General features: G+C 38.9%; 1 protein-coding gene and 1 pseudogene across 1 annotated transcript in view; both read left to right on the top strand.

Moving 5' to 3' along the window:
- Positions 1-9,386: 9,386 nt before the first annotated feature.
- The window catches only part of DPT (dermatopontin), a 77,045-nt gene continuing 69,075 nt past the window's right edge, over positions 9,387-17,356 (top strand). Inside the window, exon 1 of the mRNA XM_058310086.2 lies at positions 9,387-9,518. The gene's annotated coding sequence lies outside the window, so the exon portion shown is untranslated. The remainder of the gene's footprint in view (positions 9,519-17,356) is intronic.
- The window catches only part of LOC101423327 (sororin pseudogene), a 32,661-nt pseudogene continuing 26,243 nt past the window's right edge, over positions 10,939-17,356 (top strand).

Genomic DNA, 17,356 nt, shown 5'->3' with positions numbered 1-17,356 from the left:
GGGGACTTAAAAAGGTCATTTCTACTTTGTAGGCCATGAAAGAGAGGATGCAAGAGAGATGGAGAGAGTGGGGGTGGGGGAGGGGAATGAGAATGAGAAGAGTTGTCTAAATGAAAAAGAAAAAAAAAAAAGACAAGTAAGGTTGGATTAGCTACTGAGCTGCCGAAAATTATATTTTTGTGTACATACCATTTACATATATACACACTTGTGTGCAAGTAAGGAAAACACACAGTTGTGGAGAAATCGGATTTAGGCTCTCTATCTACTCTTAAATGCCTTGTTTCAGCAAAGTATTTCTTCATGGCTACTGGTTGCTATGGAAATACATACTTGCTGCATTCCTTGTGTCCAGCCCAGAAAGAGAGACATTTAGTAACACAAATAATATATAGGCTTAATAAGAGGTTAGAAAACAGAATGGCCCCGTATAATTTCATTCCATAAATCCCCAAATTGCTTAATGCTTCATATCAAAGAGTCCCAGTAGCCACAGAAAGGAGTAGATTTTTCACTAGTTTTGTAAGTGAAAAGCTTCCTGGCATCCTAATGCAGCTAGAAAATAACTTCTATCGAACTATCTAGTTGAGAAGTTGATGAGAAAAGCACAGAACAGGAGTCAGTATCAAATCTACCGCTATGAACTATTTAACCTTAGACAAGTCAGTTCTCCTCTTTGGGCCTTATTTTCTCATTCGTGAAACAAGAGGAAAGCCCTGGGTGACTTCAACAGACTATATCACTTAGGGATGCTTTGGGTTGTAAATGACAAGACAAAAAACAGACAAAAAACAAAAAACAAAACAAAAGCAAACTCCAATTGGTGAAAAATAAAGTAAGTTTATTGGATCATTAAATGGAAAAGTCCAGAAATGGAGCTGCCTTCAAATAAGGTTTAGTTCAATATCTCGACAACGTCATCAAGGACCCGATTTTTGATATCAACTTCATTCCAAGGCTTGTTTGAAAATGGCTGCCGGAAGCTCTCAGAGCCACTCAGTAGCCAAAAAAAGAGTATTTGTACTGGATTCCCAAAATGATTCTGAAACATATTTTGATTGGATTCACTTGGGTAACCCTGGCCCAGGGGATTAATATTCTGATTGGCTTAACCTCGGTAACATGCTCCAAACTGGAACAGAGAGTCTCCCTGGAAATGTGTGGATCTTTAAATGGAAATCAGAGACTGCTGGGAAAAGAATAAGGAGGATGCTGGGGAGACAACCAACAAATATCCACTCTGGGAACTCGCCAAGTCTGATATTTTCTATTTAATTCTTCTGCCCCAGTGGAGAAGAGAGTTGACTTTTAATATGAAAGAAGATACTATCTGAAGGTCTTTGTGTACAGCCTTTGAACTTTGTCCTAAGCATGAGCCTGACAGAAACCACGCAATAACTTTAGTTCAAGATTCTTCAGTCTTTTGGACAGTCAATGAAAATGAAATATATGGAGGAATAAGGAAAGCACACACACAAATTTCCCATCCTGAAGATAGTTCCTTTCTGCTACATAGTACTTGTCCTTTCCTTGCTTTAAATTTCTGCTACTCAAAATTCATCTACAGTTTTCCTCTATACTTTTAAAATCTGCACTGAAACCACTAACTTCCTAAAGATTCTCACATATAGCTCAATTCTTGATAAAGAGAGACACATTTATCTTTCCTTCATCATCCCCTAAGCAAATACATGCACATAAACATGTGCACATATATTATATCAGGAAAAATAAACCGCTGTCATCAAGTGTGAGAATATAGAGCTTTATCAGTAAGGATATGTCAGGCTGAGGAGACAAAAGGCCGAATACAAAATGGTTTAAATATAACGAAATGTATTATCTCACATAAGGGAAATCTGGACTGAAGGCAGTTACAAGTTAGTTAATTCAGCAGCTCAACATCATCAAAGATATAGTTTCTTTCTATATCTCCACCACACTTTCCTCAACATGATAGCTGACTAATTTTAGGTTAACTTTCCTCATGGTCCCAAAATAGCTGCCACAGCTCCAAGCATCACATGCTGTTGGCAAATCTAAAGACAGAAACAGTAGTTTCTCCTCAAGCTCCTTTTTTAAAAAGCAGAACCAAATCTTTCCCTGAAGCACTCCTTCCATTCCCTCCCCCACCCAAGCAGACCTCTCCTCATGTCTCCTTGACTAGAACAATGTTACATGCCCATTCTTAAATTAATCCCTGGAGTGGTTAATTATCTCTTTAGAGTGACTAAACCCAGATTTTCCTCCTGGTGTAGAGTGACTAAACCGGACTAAACTAAACTTTTCCCTGAAGCACATTATTGTATGATACCTGAAACTAACAGGGTCTGCAAGAACATATTTTCGGAAGGAAATGCTCTAGGGGTGAACGTACAGCCTGAAGTCTTTCTCTAAGCCCCACCCCTACCCTTTAGCAGACTTCTCCTCATATCTTATTGGGTAAAAGGGGCAAAAGGGGATTCGGTGTCTGCTCTGAAATACCAGCATATCACAATACCAAGAAGAGGCACTGCAACCCCTCTTAGATGAAAGTTCTTATTCCACTTCTTATTACTTACCACAGGGATAAGGGTAAGTGTCTTATCATTGCTGTGCCTCAACTTACTCCTTTCTAAAATGGGACTAGGAACCACAGCATCTTATTCACCACAGGCATTTGAAGATTAAATGAAACAAGGTAGATAGAAATGGAATATAGGTAGACTAGTGTTCCATATATATTTTCTTATTTTACCATTTTTTCCTATTTTCTCTGACCGCCCCCCCCCCCAAACACCCCAACCTCTATCTATGGATCTAAAAAGGGGAAGGTCACACGGGATAAAATATATTAAAATTTTCAATTGTTTTAATTTCATTTATTTATTAGTTCATTTTTTAAAATTTTAATTATTTATTATTTTTTTCATTTATTATATGAAGTAAATACACAGTGTTAGCATATTCATTTTGCTCCATATTTCCATCTTTATAACCCCAGTCTCTGGCTCCAGAGGATTTTGGTGCCCCACCTTTATCTCCTGTATCATCTCTTCCTGGGATTATAAGAAAGTATCGATCTTTTGCTGAATAAATCAAGATGCCACTGGCTGGATAATATGACCTTTAAAGATCATTAGGCCTACTCATTTCTGTCCCTTTTCTCTCTCAATACTCCATTAATATTTTAATTTTAGATGGTGTTTTATACCAGTGTTCAGGTGATAATTCTAAGTAGATATGTTTAGAGGGTTTTGCTAAAGCATAATTGAGCTAAAACTGAGACCAGAACTCTTGACTGAAGAGCTGACTTGCGAACTAAATTTTGAAAGATGACCAGGAATTCATTCAAAGGAGAAAGGGATGGAGGACATCCCTGGCAGAGGAAGCTACATGTACAAAACCTCGGAGTGAATAAAGAACTCTACACGTTTTGGTTTGCTAAAAGCTGCCAAAAGCAATATACCAGAAACGGGCCAGCTTTTACAATGGGGATTTATTACACTGCAGACATTCAAGTCCGAGGCCATGGCAGTGTCCAAACCAAGGCATAATCAGGGAGTGCTGTTTCCCCGGAGACTGGCACACGAGGCATCTGCTGGTCTCTCTCTTTTCTTCTGGGGTTCCTTGCTTCACCTTCTAATCCCTTTGATTGCAGCCCCTTGCTCTTGTGCCTTTGTCTCTCTGCTCCTGCATCTTTTTCTCTGTGCCTTTCTCTATATTAATTCTGTTTATAAGGAACTCCAGTAAGAGAATTAAGACCCGCCCTAGGTCATGCCCTACCGAAGCAACCTAATCAAAAGAAGTTCCCACCTGCAATAGGCTTACACCCACAGGAATGGGTTTTTTGGGGTCTATAAAAGCCTCAGACTACACGGTACATTTATCAAAAGGGAGCTATTTCAATGCTGGGGAAGCTGGTAAGAGCTGTGGGTGGAGAGGAAGCAGAGGCCAAGTGCTGAAGGCCTTTGTGCACCATGCTAAGACACTTGCACTTTCCTCTATAAGTTATGAAGAGCTACTAGACAGTTTAATCAGGGAATCAACATTATCAGATTTATGTTTTTGTAAGCTAATTCTTGTGGGAGATGAAATGAGAATTTTGGTGACTTTTTTCCTACATTGGAGGAAAAGATAATAGTACAAGAAGCAAATTTGGAAAGGAAGACAATGAGCTCCCTAAGGATATGTAGAGTTGTAGATTTTCCAGGTACATCTCCATGGAGACTCTCATTTACCATTAGACCTAAAAAAGGAGCCTACTCTGCCCCCCAAAATTGCTTGTATAATTTTCCACTTTCCCTAAGCTCCTTCACTTATTTTATTTATCAAGAACTATTAAAATGCTGCTACTTTTTTGTTTAAAGTATCCTTTCGTTATTCTTTTTTGATGTTTCAACTTACCATCACCATCCCCACACCCCCAAAAATTATATCAGTCAGCCAAGGCTTTCCCTAGCAGAAAACAAGCTGCCTTTCTCCCAGGAGGTTATGCTTGCTCAAGTCTTCAAAGCATTCTTCATTTATAAGTGATTCCACATCCTTGAACAATATGGAAATGAATCAATTCTTGAGTCCCTTGTGGGAAAACATCTCGTAGCTGGGAGTCATGTTGACAATTTTCTGCTGTAGTAGCTGTAGTAGTGATTTTTGGAGAATGGCTATAGTTTCACAATGTCACTTGAATTCCTTCAAAATTTTTGAATGAAATCCATCTAGATTTAGTGATTTATTTACATTTATTTGTCAGTTTGATCAAGAAAACCCTTTCTGCTTATCCCCAATCCTTTTCTAAGTAAAAACCAAGCGGTGCATAGATTATCTTCTCTTTTTCCAGTTGAGATTAACAGCATTTTATGTATGGTATGTAGCAGCTGAGATCCCATTAGGCTGTGTTCCAGGAAAGCACTGATAGAGTGTTTTTAACATGATTCTACTGAAATAAATCCCTGGATTAACTTCTGGCTGATACATTACCCAGAAATGGATAGGATCATCAAATAGAGTGGAAAATGGCAAGATATCTGTTTTTGACCATCTAAATGACTAAATTGAATATAATACCCCATGATTGCTTAGTTAAAAGCTTACAGGATGCCTGAAGCCTGCTTACTTAAAGGCTCTGTATTTATCATACTTGATATATAGCTAATTTAGTGCTAAATTTTCAGGGATTAAGTTTATAAAGGGATATGTAGGGCCATAATATAATATGCAACCCCTTTCATTCATGCATTCATTTTATTTTTTCACTAAGTCATAATTTTTTTTTCTATTATGTTCCAGGTACTATGGAGAATATAAACTCAAATAAACATGACCCCATTTCTCAAGAAACTTAAAATAAATCGAAGTTTGCATGCATGCAATACAGACTAATACATAGCACTAGGTGTCTTGCTAAAGTTCATAAATATGTGAGTATTGTTAAGAGGTATATTAATAAGGGTTCCCCGGGGGAACAGAATTGACAGGATATATAGAATGTAATGTACATTATTTTAATGTCACTATTATGAGATTTATTACAGGAATTGGTTCATGCAACTGAGGGAATGGGCAAATCCAAATGGGCAGGCTGCAAGCTAGGAATTCCGATGAAAGTTTTCAATGAATTCCCCAGGAGAAGTTAGCTGGCTGAAGTAGAGAGGCAAACTCTTTCTTATTAGTGCTGAAATCATCACTTCTCATTTTAAGGCCTCCAGCTGATTGGATGAGACCGCTCTCATTGCTGAAGGCAATCTTCTCAGTTGACTGGACATGAAATCAACCATAGATATGTTCAACTGACTAATGCTTTAAATCCACAAAATATCTTTACAGTAACAATCAAGCCAATGCTTGCTTGACTAAATTGGACACAACAATCTGGCCAAGTTGACACATGAACTTAACCATCACAGAGACAACACTGAGCAACATCAAAATCATACTGAGGGATGAGGAAATGTTTCCTAGAGGAACTTTTGACAGCTGATTTTTAAGGGATGAGTAGCTTGATTAAGAAGGTGGGAAGGTGGGATGGGGTGGGAATTATAGCAAGAGGAACATTATAAAAAGAGGCATGTGAGGCTAGTAAACAGAAGCACAGAGTGAAAATGACTGTAGTAGATGGGGTGGGGTGGGCTAATGGAATGTGAAGCTATAAAAGGAGTTGGGATCAGAGTATGAAGCATCTTCTGTTCCAAAATAAGGCATTTAAATTTCATCCAGAAAGACACTTCCTTGAGAAGTCCTTCCTGATGCCCATGATGAGGTCAAACTCTTTAGGTTGGTGCAAAAGAAATTGTGGTTTTGAACCATGAATTTTAAATCATTATAACTAGGCTCAAACACATCCTATTAATCAAAATAGGAACCATTACTATCTTCACATTTTTGCAGACAAGAAATAAGTTTGCCTATTCCTGTAGTGTAAAAATCTGTGCTTCGAGATTCAATGAACTCTTGGAAAGCATTTTCTGCATCCTGCTGGTTGGGGAAGAGTTTTCCCTGCAAAAAGTCGACGAGATACTTGAAGAAGTGGTAGTCAGTTGGTGAGAGGTCAGAATAGGGCAGATGAGGCAAAACTTCATAGCCCAGTTTGTTCAACTTTTGAAACAAAGGTTGTGGACATGCGGTCAGGCATTGTCGTGGAAAAGAATTGGGCCCTTTCTGTTGACCAAAGCTGGCTGCAGACTTTGCAGTTTTCGGTGCATCTCATCAATCTGCTGAGCATACTTCTCAGATGTAATGGTTTCACTGGGATTCAGAAAGCTGTAGTGGATCAGACCGGAAGCAGACCACCAAACAGTGACCATAACCTTTTTTTGGTGCAAGTTTGGCTTTGGGAAGTGCTTTGGAGCTTCTTCTCAGTCCAACCACTGAGCTGGTCATTGCTGGTTGTCATATAAAATCCACTTTTCATTGCACGTCACAACCCGATTGAGAAATATTCCATTGTTGTTGTGTAGAATAAGAGATGACACTTCAAAACGATGATTTTTTTGAATTTTGGCCAGCTCATGAGGCATCCAGTTATTGAGCTTTTTCAGCTTTTCAATTTGCTTCAAATGCCGAACAACCATAGTGGTCAATGTTGAGTTCTTTGGCAACTTCTTGTGGAGTTTAAGAGGATCACCTTTGGTGACTGCTCTCAATTGGTCACTGTTAACTTCCAATGGCCAACCACTATGCTCACCTTCAAGGCTCTTGTTTCCTTTGCAAAACTTCTTGAACCACCACTGTATTTTTGTTAGCGGTTCCTAGGCCAAATGCGTTGTTGTTGCTGTGAGTTGTCTTTGCTACCTTACAACCAATTTTGAACTCAAGTAAGAAAATCAGTTGAATTTGCTTTTTGTCTAACATCATTTCCATAGTCTAAAATAAATATAAAGTAAACAGCAAGTAATAAGTCATTAGCAAAAAAACATAAAGAAATGCACATTAAAATGATATGTAACATAACCACATTTATTTTAAGAATGTATTCCAATATCGAAGAGCAAATTTCAACAATGCAAAGCTGCAATTACTTTTGCACCAACATAATGTAAGTGCTTATAATATCATAAACCTCTCTGTTGTCAAACTTCTTAAAGAAGTTATTTCAGTTTATCTGATATTTATTTGATTAATATTTTTCCTCTTCACCAGACTGTAAACTCCTTGAGGGTAGAGGCTCTGCTTTGTTCAACTTTGTGTCCCAGAACTTATCACAGTGTCTGGCTCATCATGGGCATTCAATAAATGCTAACTGAATGAATGAATGGATGAATGAACAGATGTTAGCCATGGGGAGCCACTGAAAATTGGTATGAAGTGAATGGCTTGCTAGATTATATCCACATTCTGGAAAGAACCCTCTGGGAATGGTCTTTATTATTTTTAAAAAATAATTTATTTTAAAGAAATTTTAGATTACATAAATGTGACACAAAAATACAGGGGATTCCCATATGCCCCACTCCCTCTCCTTCCCATACTTTCCCACATTAACAACATCCTTCATTAGTGTGATACATTTGTTACAATTGATGAACACATATTGAAACACTGCTACTAACCATGGATTATAGTTTACATTATAGTTTACACTCTGTCCCATGCAATTTTGTAAGTTATGACAAAATATATAATGGCCTATATACATCATTGCAACGTCATGCAGGACAATTCCAATGTTCCAAAAATGTCATTGAATGAAGGCTGCCCCAGGAAAGGAGCACGGACTCTTGCAAGGCAACTCTCTTCAGCTCAGGCAATTCTGAAGAAGGCAGATAGCTCAGGGCTGTCTGCCAGCAACATTCCCATCAGTTGGGAGAATACCATGAAGAAAGATCTGGATGGTACATCATGGCAACTACTACAAGGAATCCTCATTTTGAGATCTAAAAGGATATTTGAGGATAAATTTGAAGACTATAAATCAGTAAACAGGCTACTGAAGAAGAACATAACTACTATGATGGAAGAATGAACATTCAAGGAGGTACTCACTTTCTGGTTGTTCCTGTGCAGAGTGGGCACTTACCTGACCCTGGGGATGAGAGCCTCCTTAAATTTTGCAGTCTAGGTGACTTCACCTTAGTCTCAGCTATGGGTACGACAAGTTAATGATGCTAGGAAGAAGTGCAGTACTGGATTTGAGACTAAGCTACCCAAGCTTTCTATGTTATTCAAATGTTATTGTCTGCATGGCTGGTCCAGGTTTGAGGAGAACCTGGGCTTTTGGCTTCTGGAGTAGAATTGCTCATCTTTGAAGCCTCAGCTCTAAAGGCCTTCCCTAACCAACACTGCTGTACCTCCAACTAAAAAACAAAATGAAACAAAAACAGATAAAAACAAATTGTTCACACCTCCATCCTTGACATCTACCATGTCTTTTACACACTTCATCTTCTTACTAATGACCCTGGATCGCACGTGTCTATCTCTCTTACTTCACTATGGGTAAGGTGGTGGACTGTCTTATTCAATTTTTGTATCCTTATCACAGTGCATGGCACAAGTGTGATTTTATCCAATATTGACTGATTGAATTGATACATGAATTAATCCAACAGTCTAGAGAGTGCCTATAAATACATAATCACTAAGATTTCCTTTATTGCTAGGCAAAAGATGAAAGAATAGAGGCTATAACATTTAAACAAGTGGTCAATAGTAGGAGTGGCTAAATCAAAGGAAATGTCTTCAGAAAGAGAGTTTGTGCTAATGAGGAATCAGGATGCTTTTGATGAAGAAGCTACATGACAAAGCTCCCTGACCTCCACAAGCAGGTTCACAAATTCCCTTTCCAATTGACAACTTTCAAAGGAGGCAGGCCTGATGGCCTTTTGCAGGTGGTTTGACTCCCAAAGGTGCTTAGCAAGTACTTGAAAGATTTTTGATGTTTATTAAAGTTTTTCTTTTTTCCTCTGCAGGAGAACATGCTGGTCCTATTATCATCTTTGGGGCTGAAAACAAATTGACAATAATAATTCTTCTTGGTGCTTTATCAACATGCAAGCTTCAGGCACCTAAAGAACAACCATTGAACATTGCATAGAATGAAGGTAAATAGTGACCTCATCCCATAGTGCCGGGACAGTTCTATTAGTTGAAACAGAGAGGGGAAAGCAGAATAACAATCAGAAACTTCAAGTCATATGGAAAAAACAAAAAAGTTCTGTTTTAATGTTGTAAAATTAACTCTTTTTCCTCCCCTTAGTAGCTCCTAACCTCCAAAGAGGTCGAAAAAGCTTTGATGAGGGCAGAGGTTTGGTATAGGGAAGACACTCATAGTTCACCATCTGAAAGCTCTTTCTACTGTTATGAGAGAAAAACAAACTTTCACACAACATGTTCTCAGTTACTGGCTTCTCTTTTTCATGGGGGAAAAAAAAACCCCAACAATTATGATAGAATAATGGTAACTAGGAGAAAGAAACAGTCTTCATAGGGTTTGCCTAGTGATCCATCTGTAATAAGTAACAGCAAATGACACAGTTGATTCCCTCAAACTGGGGCCTTCGAAACGCTTTCCCATAAAATTTAACCATCCACTGAGTCTTTGCCTTTGTATTTTTCCCCATTCCTGTTTCTAGCTAACCTATATACTTGCATATGTAAGGGAATCTGGATCAGGGATCCAGGCTAAAGAAAATCAAAATATCAGCTAACAGTTACTAAAAAGAAAACTTTAATTCGAATGTTATCTATACATTTAATATTCAGCTTCTGAATTATGGTTTCTCTAGACCTAAGTCATTTTCATCCCTGGAAAACACCCTCGAGAAGACACGGGTATTTACAAGCAAGACTGGCTGAGGGCAGGGGCCTAAATTTACTATTTTTTTTTTTTGAAGGGGAGGGGAATAACTTTGGAATTTTAATGTTTTTTTTTTTTGCTCCTTTTAAAACGTAAATGTTTTTTGGAGAAAATGAACTAATTAATTCATTAATATGCACCAGAACCTTAGCACACATTCACTTTTCAGAGAAAGAGAGCCAGGCTCTGAAAAAGAGAAAAAAGATGCCAGGTAAATGAATGTTTGCTCAGGTATCCTTTGAAGACAGAGAATGAAAAAGGTCTGGACTTGGGGATGAGGCCACAGGAGGGCAGGTCCGTGATGGCACTGGAATGGAGTTGCCAGCTTGGGAGCATGGCAAGGCTTAAGAAGGTTGAGAGCTCCCAAAATAAACTTCACTTTAGGGTTTGGCCCAGGGCCAGCTCTGACTTTCATCACCTCCTCTCTCCAGCAAGCTTCTGCTTTCTAGCTCTCTCCTCCCCTCTCACTCACACTCGCTCCTCTCTTGAGCTATATCTGCTTAGAGATGGGCCCTCTTTGATCCAATTCAGCCAGTGGAGGAGGAGTGGGTAGAAGAAAGTAAGCAGAGCTGTGACCTCACCACCAGCCCCTGTCTGAGCATCCTTGGAGAGCATTTGTTATTTAGATGTTTGTGGAGTCTGCAGGGTACCTGGCTGGGGGTGGGATGAAGCTGTGCCTGGACCGCAAGTCAGTTTGGGCTTGTGAGGAGGCTCTTAGCCGCTACGCAAAGTGGGTACAGAAAGGGAGGGGAGGGAGGACACGTTCCGGGTAGTGTGATGCCAGCGACACTCAGTAGCCCTTTCTCCCCCAAAACCCTTCCCACCAGGTGCCACAATGTTTAAAATGCAACTATTAGAAATACCTTTACTTTAGCGAAGCATTTCAGTCTCCCTTGGTCCTTTTTTAACTTGTAAATATCCTTGAAAGGGATCATACCTAGTTTCTAACACTTTAGTGCAAACTAATCAGAAAACTTTCTTCAGTCCCAGAAGAATTTGTATGAGTCCTCTAGCTGCAGGGTTGGGGATGCTTTGGGGGAGGAACTGGCCCAAGAGGAAAAGAAGAAAAGGAGAGGCACAGAAAGGGTAGAAAGGGGTTAAAACAATCCCCCTTGACGCTCTAGCTCTCCACTCAGCCACATTTCAGAACGCTTCCTTTTTTGCTGTTTCTGCCATGTTTTCTGGGATCATTATCCACCGTAGCGTGTGTGCATGTAGGTGTAGGTGAAGGGGGAATGTGCATGTACGTGTGTGTACGCACACGTTGCATGTATGTGTGCGCGCATCTGTCTAGAGACCAGGGAGGGTGGGGTCAGTGAAAAAGAAGAGCTCAGAAGATCAGTCTCTCTTATCTCACCCTAGAAACTACCAAGAACAACTAAATTGCTTCTTTAGGGACTAAAGTATTTCTCCCATAAAGACTGTAATTGTATCCAGAGACAACCTCAAAACAGAGTTAATTGTTCTGGAAGCAAACTGAGCCATTTTCTAGTCCTTCTAGGACCAAGAAGAGTCAGGAAGGTTCTGAATGGCAATTACTGGATACAAACTATAAATCCTTTTCAGAACAAGCCACTTACCTGCAGCTCAAGACAGAAAATAATCTTTCAAGAGGTAAGGAAGTGGGTAGGTGAGAAGGGGTTGGGCAATCCAGCAGAAGAACAGAAAGTCTGTGATGATGGGCAGAAGTTGTCTCTAGGAGTGTGCAGTTTCCTGTGCTTACTGCTTATTCGTTTTCCCTAAGACTCATTCTCACTCTGACATCTTCAGGAAATTCGTAGATCAAACTTTTCTTTTTTTAGTCTGATGCTGCCATAAAAACACTGAGAGGTCACTCCCTCAGATGGCGAGGACAGAGAACTCAAAGGGTTCTACTGCACTTTCACCTGCCTTTCTCGTTGTCTCCAGAGCTGTCAGCAGTTGCCTTTGGATTCTGTGCTCATCACTAAAACTGGTAAAAGAAAAACTTTTCATACAATTTAGGATCCCACGGCTCTATTGAGCATCCTGTTTGTAAAGTAGAAGGGAGCTCCCTCATGGCGGTGGAAAGGGGAAAGTCATATAGAGCTAATGCAGAAGCAAGTGAGGAAGCGTTCTGATTGGCTGTTCAGGGTCATTTTACTTAGGGCTTCTTGCAAAGTGGGGAGCAGCTGGTTGCTTAGAAATGAGGAAGTTAGCTGGCAATAACTGATTGGCTGTTTTTAAATTTGTTTTCTGGGAGAGCTGGGCACTTACAGGAAATAGAAACTAGCTTAGGGTTTTGGTTTTACTGATGTGGGACTAAGCATGGGTTTCTGCACGTTGGGCCTGCTAGATTTTATTTATCCGAGGGGATAGACTGCTTCCTGCATGATAGTCTTGAAAACAGAAAGCTCCTAAGGGTGTCTTGAACAGCCGAGGTAGCCCAGGCAGTGCTTTAGATTATATTCCTTCACGTTTACTCTAGGGTCAGCTCTGACTCTCATCACCTCCTCTCTTCAGCAAGCTGTGGCACCCTTGGGGCTGACTTTTTAGCTAGAAATAAACTCCTATGTGCTGAAATTTCTCAACTTTGAAAAATAGTGTCTTGATTTTTTCACAAATCTTCTTGGGTCTATAATCGACCAGTGTCACTTATTTGCAGACTTAGACCTAAATAATTTGGAGCAGTTTTGTATGTTGTCTTTATATGTGTTATTTAAATGGAAATCCTGTGAATGAGAATGTATTTTATAACCATATCCCCCCAAACAATAATCTAGATCAGATGTCAACATGTTTTCTGTAAAGAGCCAGATGGTAAATATTTTAGGTTTTGTGGATTATATGGAATCTGTGACAACTACTCAATTCTGCCCTTATACCTCAAAAACAGCCATAGACAGTGCGTAAACAAATAGGCAAATAAAGAAAACTTTATTTATAAATATGGGTAACAGGCTGGATTTGGCCACAGGCCATAGTTGCTGACCCTTGGATATTTTTTTGTGTGTTTTTTTTTTAAGATTTTATTTTATTTATTTCTCTCCCTTTCCCCCATCCACCCCGGTTGTCTATTCTCTGTATCCATTTGCTGCATGTTCTTTTTGTCTGCTTCTGCTGTTGTTAGCAGCACGGGAATCTGTGTTTCTTTTTGTTGTGTCATCTTGCTGCGTCAGCTCTCCTTGTGTGCAGCGCCATTTCTGGGTAGGCTGCACTTTATTTTGCGCTGGGCGGCTCTCCTTACAGGGTGCACTCCTTGCATGTGGGGCTCCCCTACATGGGGGCCACCCCTGTGTGGCACAGCATTCCTTGCGTGCATCAGCACTGCGCATGGGCCAGCTCCACACGGGTCAAGGAGGCCCCGGGTTTGAACTGCGGACCTCCCATGTGGTAGACGGACGCCCTATCCACTGGGCCAAGTCCGCTTCCCCTCTGGATGGTTCTTTAACATACTTTCTTTTATTTTTCTGTGCTGCCTATTACCAGTATGTGAGTTATGAAAGTCCCCAAGTTCATCCAAACTGTCAATACATTCATGTGATTTTCTTAACACTGCAGCATAAAAATGCATTTTTAAATGTTTTATCATACCTTTACAGAAAAAAAAAGTACAATACATGTTACCCAGTTAAATTCCAATTCTTTATCTGAAATGAACATGTTTTTATACAGTTGTCATTTTTATATATTCCACTTTCCGATTTTGTGATTTACACTCAACAGAAGTTGTAGAGCCATTTTTATGTATTGATATATTATGCTTACTTATTTTAAAAGATCATGCAGTGGGTATTTCAGGATATTTGTAGAGCTGGCCTGCTTAAAAATACCCTTATGTTAACTATTTGGATTTTTTCCCATTTTCTCTATAAGCTAAATAGGACTGCTATAAAAATCTTTTCATAGTGACACACAGAAAGGTTAAAATCCGAATGTAAAAATCATATCACTTTTGCTAGCTTTACTAATTATAATGTTCAAAGCAAGGAAACGTTGTGCACTGAAAAACAAAACCCAGATAGCAAATTCATTGAATTGCCCTATCACGTTGAATGAGCTGTCAGAAGACTATCCTATACAACTTTTCCTGACAAACATGATTTAATCTTTTTTTCTTTTTTTTAAAGATTTATTTATTTATTTAATTTCCCCCCCTCCCCTGGTTGTCTGTTCTCTGTGTCTGTTTGCTGCCTCTTGTTTCTTTGTCCGCTTCTGTTGTCGTCAGCGGCATGGGAAGTGTGGGCGGCGCCATTCCTGGGCAGGCTGCTCTTTCTTTCCACGCTGGGCGGCTCTCCTCACGGGCGCACTCCTTGCACGTGGGGCTCCCCCACGCGGGGGACACCCTTGCGTGGCACGGCACTCCTTGCGCGCATCAGCGCTGCGCATGGCCAGCTCCACACGGGTCAAGGAGGCCCGGGGTTTGAACCGCGGACCTCCCATATGGTAGACGGACTCCCTAACCACTGGGCCAAAGTCCGTTTCCCTGATTTAATCTTAAATGTTTTTCTTTTTTAATAATTTGCAGTTCCCCAGAGAGAGAGCACATATACCTTTACAAACTCAATGATATATCTCAATTTATTATACAAACTCAGCTCTGCTGATAGCTTAAATATGTCAGTCCATGTTCAAATGCTGTACGTTAGCATTCTAAATAAGAGTTTACTTAACATTGTTAACAACCCTAAACTTAACTTTCCAGATACTTGAGTGTGACACTTAAGCTCAATATTTGCTTTTACACAATAGGAAAGAGTTGAATATGAAGATTAGTATTTTTTTTTTGTTAGAATAAAATGCCTTTCTCTAGCTCATAGCTCTGACATGGCTTTGTACTTCCAGGGCCAACAGTAGATTCTTGCCTTTTAGACCCATTGGACACTAAGGTTAGAAGTAGCAGAGAGGGCTGGGTGGGGACATTGTAAGGAAGTGGTCCAAGGCATTCTTTGTAGAAAGGGCTTCTTTGGGATGGCTCTCTTCTAATCTGAGCATCTCATAAATACCTATCACCTACTTAAAACAATTGACACAACTGGGCACCAAAATAAGTACTGGTTCATAACTTTTGTTCCACCCTATTTGGACCTTCAGTCACTTAAGCCAGCAAGATATACCTTTCTAGAGGAAGGTCATATAGTCTTTTTCAGTGTTTTATCAAACTGTCAGTGGGAAATGAGCAGATTTTTTTTTCAAAATATCATTAACTGATACTTTTGTAAAATATAATAAAAATAATTACCAGAAAAATTAATAAAAATTAAAGATATACGAAATTCCAGCCTCCAATTTTGCATTTATTAGTTCATTTTTAAAATTTTCATTATTAGAGTGAACATAAAAATTACATTTCAATAAATATAATCTGAACAAATTTAGCATTATAAAAATTGTACTTTTTTAAATTGAAAATGACTGTATAGACAAATAACATGGACTTTACCTAGCTCATTGAAACCAGTCTGGGACTGACCCATACTTGGAGTAGGAGCAAGAGGGCCTGGGCTTTAGAGCAGAGCTATCTGGTCTTGTCTCAGTCCTTACTGGCTGTGTGACCTGACACAACACATTTTTCTTAGCTTCCATTTTTTCATCTGTCAGATGCAGATAATAATAAAATCACAGAGGGTTGCTATAATAATTCATGCAAAGTGCTTCAAATAGTGTCTGGTGTATTAAATTAAAAAAATAAAAGCCAGCATTTCTGCTAAAGTTTCAGCATGGGGAAGGTCTAAAGAGCAGCCGTGCATCTTGCTTCCTGATAAAAGAAGTCAGCTATGCATTGAAAACTAATGAGAGTCCAGCAAGGCTGCAAAGTACAAATTCAACTTATGCTCTAAATAACCAAAAAGAAATGGTAATAGAAAGTGAGATGTCATTCCTAATATCCAGGATCTCTAATGTTTCTGGGAATAGAAATTACATGGAATGGCCAAAATTTTGTGGAGAAAAGTTTCAAATTCTGTTAAAAGACATAGTTGAAGACATGAATAATGAATGAATGAATGAATGGATAGAATTACTTGATATAAATTTGTCAGTTCTGCTCCAAATGAATCTCTTAATTTAAGGTGTTCCAATAAAAACTCCAGCAGAAATTTTGGAAAAACTTAACAAACTGATTCTAGTATGTTAATGGAAGTATGATTCAGAAATAGCACAGTTAATTTTGAAGGGGAAAATAAAAAGAGCAATGAGGAAAACTGTCCATATCTAATAGAGAATAATATATGTCAGCATAGCAACAAACAGACAAAACATGGGCAGGTAAGAGTGTCCAGGACAGAGCATGTGAGTAAGGAAACTTGATATATGACAGAAGTGGGAAATAGATAAATTGTTTAATTGATTGTGGAAAAGCTGATTCACTACACTGAGAAATGAAAATTTAGATTCTTCATGTCAAATATACATTGAACTTCAGATGGTTTAAAGACCTAAATGTGAAAGGTAAAACTTTAAAGCTTATAGGAGTAAAAATGACCTTGGGTAGAAAATGATTTTTTAAAATACAACTCTAAAAGCACAAACTAAAAGGTGGGAAATCGTTGGATCTGACTACATAGAAATTAAGGATTTCTGTTCAATACAGGCACGATAGACAATATTAACAAATGTGTAATACCAGAAGATATTTGTAAAGTTTAAAATCAAATAGGGATTAATATTTAGATTATATAAGGAACTCCTGCTAATAATCAAGGGAAAAAATAGGAAAATGGGTAAAGGATATGAATAGGCAATTTACAAAAGGCAAAACTGGAACAAATAATGTTAGATAAAGAGAATCTCAATCTCACAAGCAATAAGAGAAATAAAAAATTAAAATAGCAATAATATACCACCAAATTTCTACTCAATCTGCGAAACTTAAAAAATTAGAAAATTCCAAATTTTTAATGAGTTGGGAGAAACAGGTACCCACATGCATAGTTGATGGGACTGTGAACTGACATATTCTTTCTGAAAAGTAATCTGGCAGCTCTTAGTGAAATTAACTATCTGTGTACCCTATGGTACTGCAGCCTCTCTCCAGAGAACATGCCTGAGAAATTCTTGCACAGGCCCATATGGACACTTAGAAAAATGTACATGGCAGCATTATTTGAAGCCACAGATAGATAT

This window comes from Dasypus novemcinctus, chromosome 13 (genome assembly GCF_030445035.2).
Source record: "Dasypus novemcinctus isolate mDasNov1 chromosome 13, mDasNov1.1.hap2, whole genome shotgun sequence".
Lineage (NCBI taxonomy): Eukaryota > Metazoa > Chordata > Mammalia > Cingulata > Dasypodidae > Dasypus > Dasypus novemcinctus.
The sequence above is the reverse complement of the archived record's forward strand: the minus strand, read 5'-3'. Positions and strand labels throughout refer to the sequence as shown.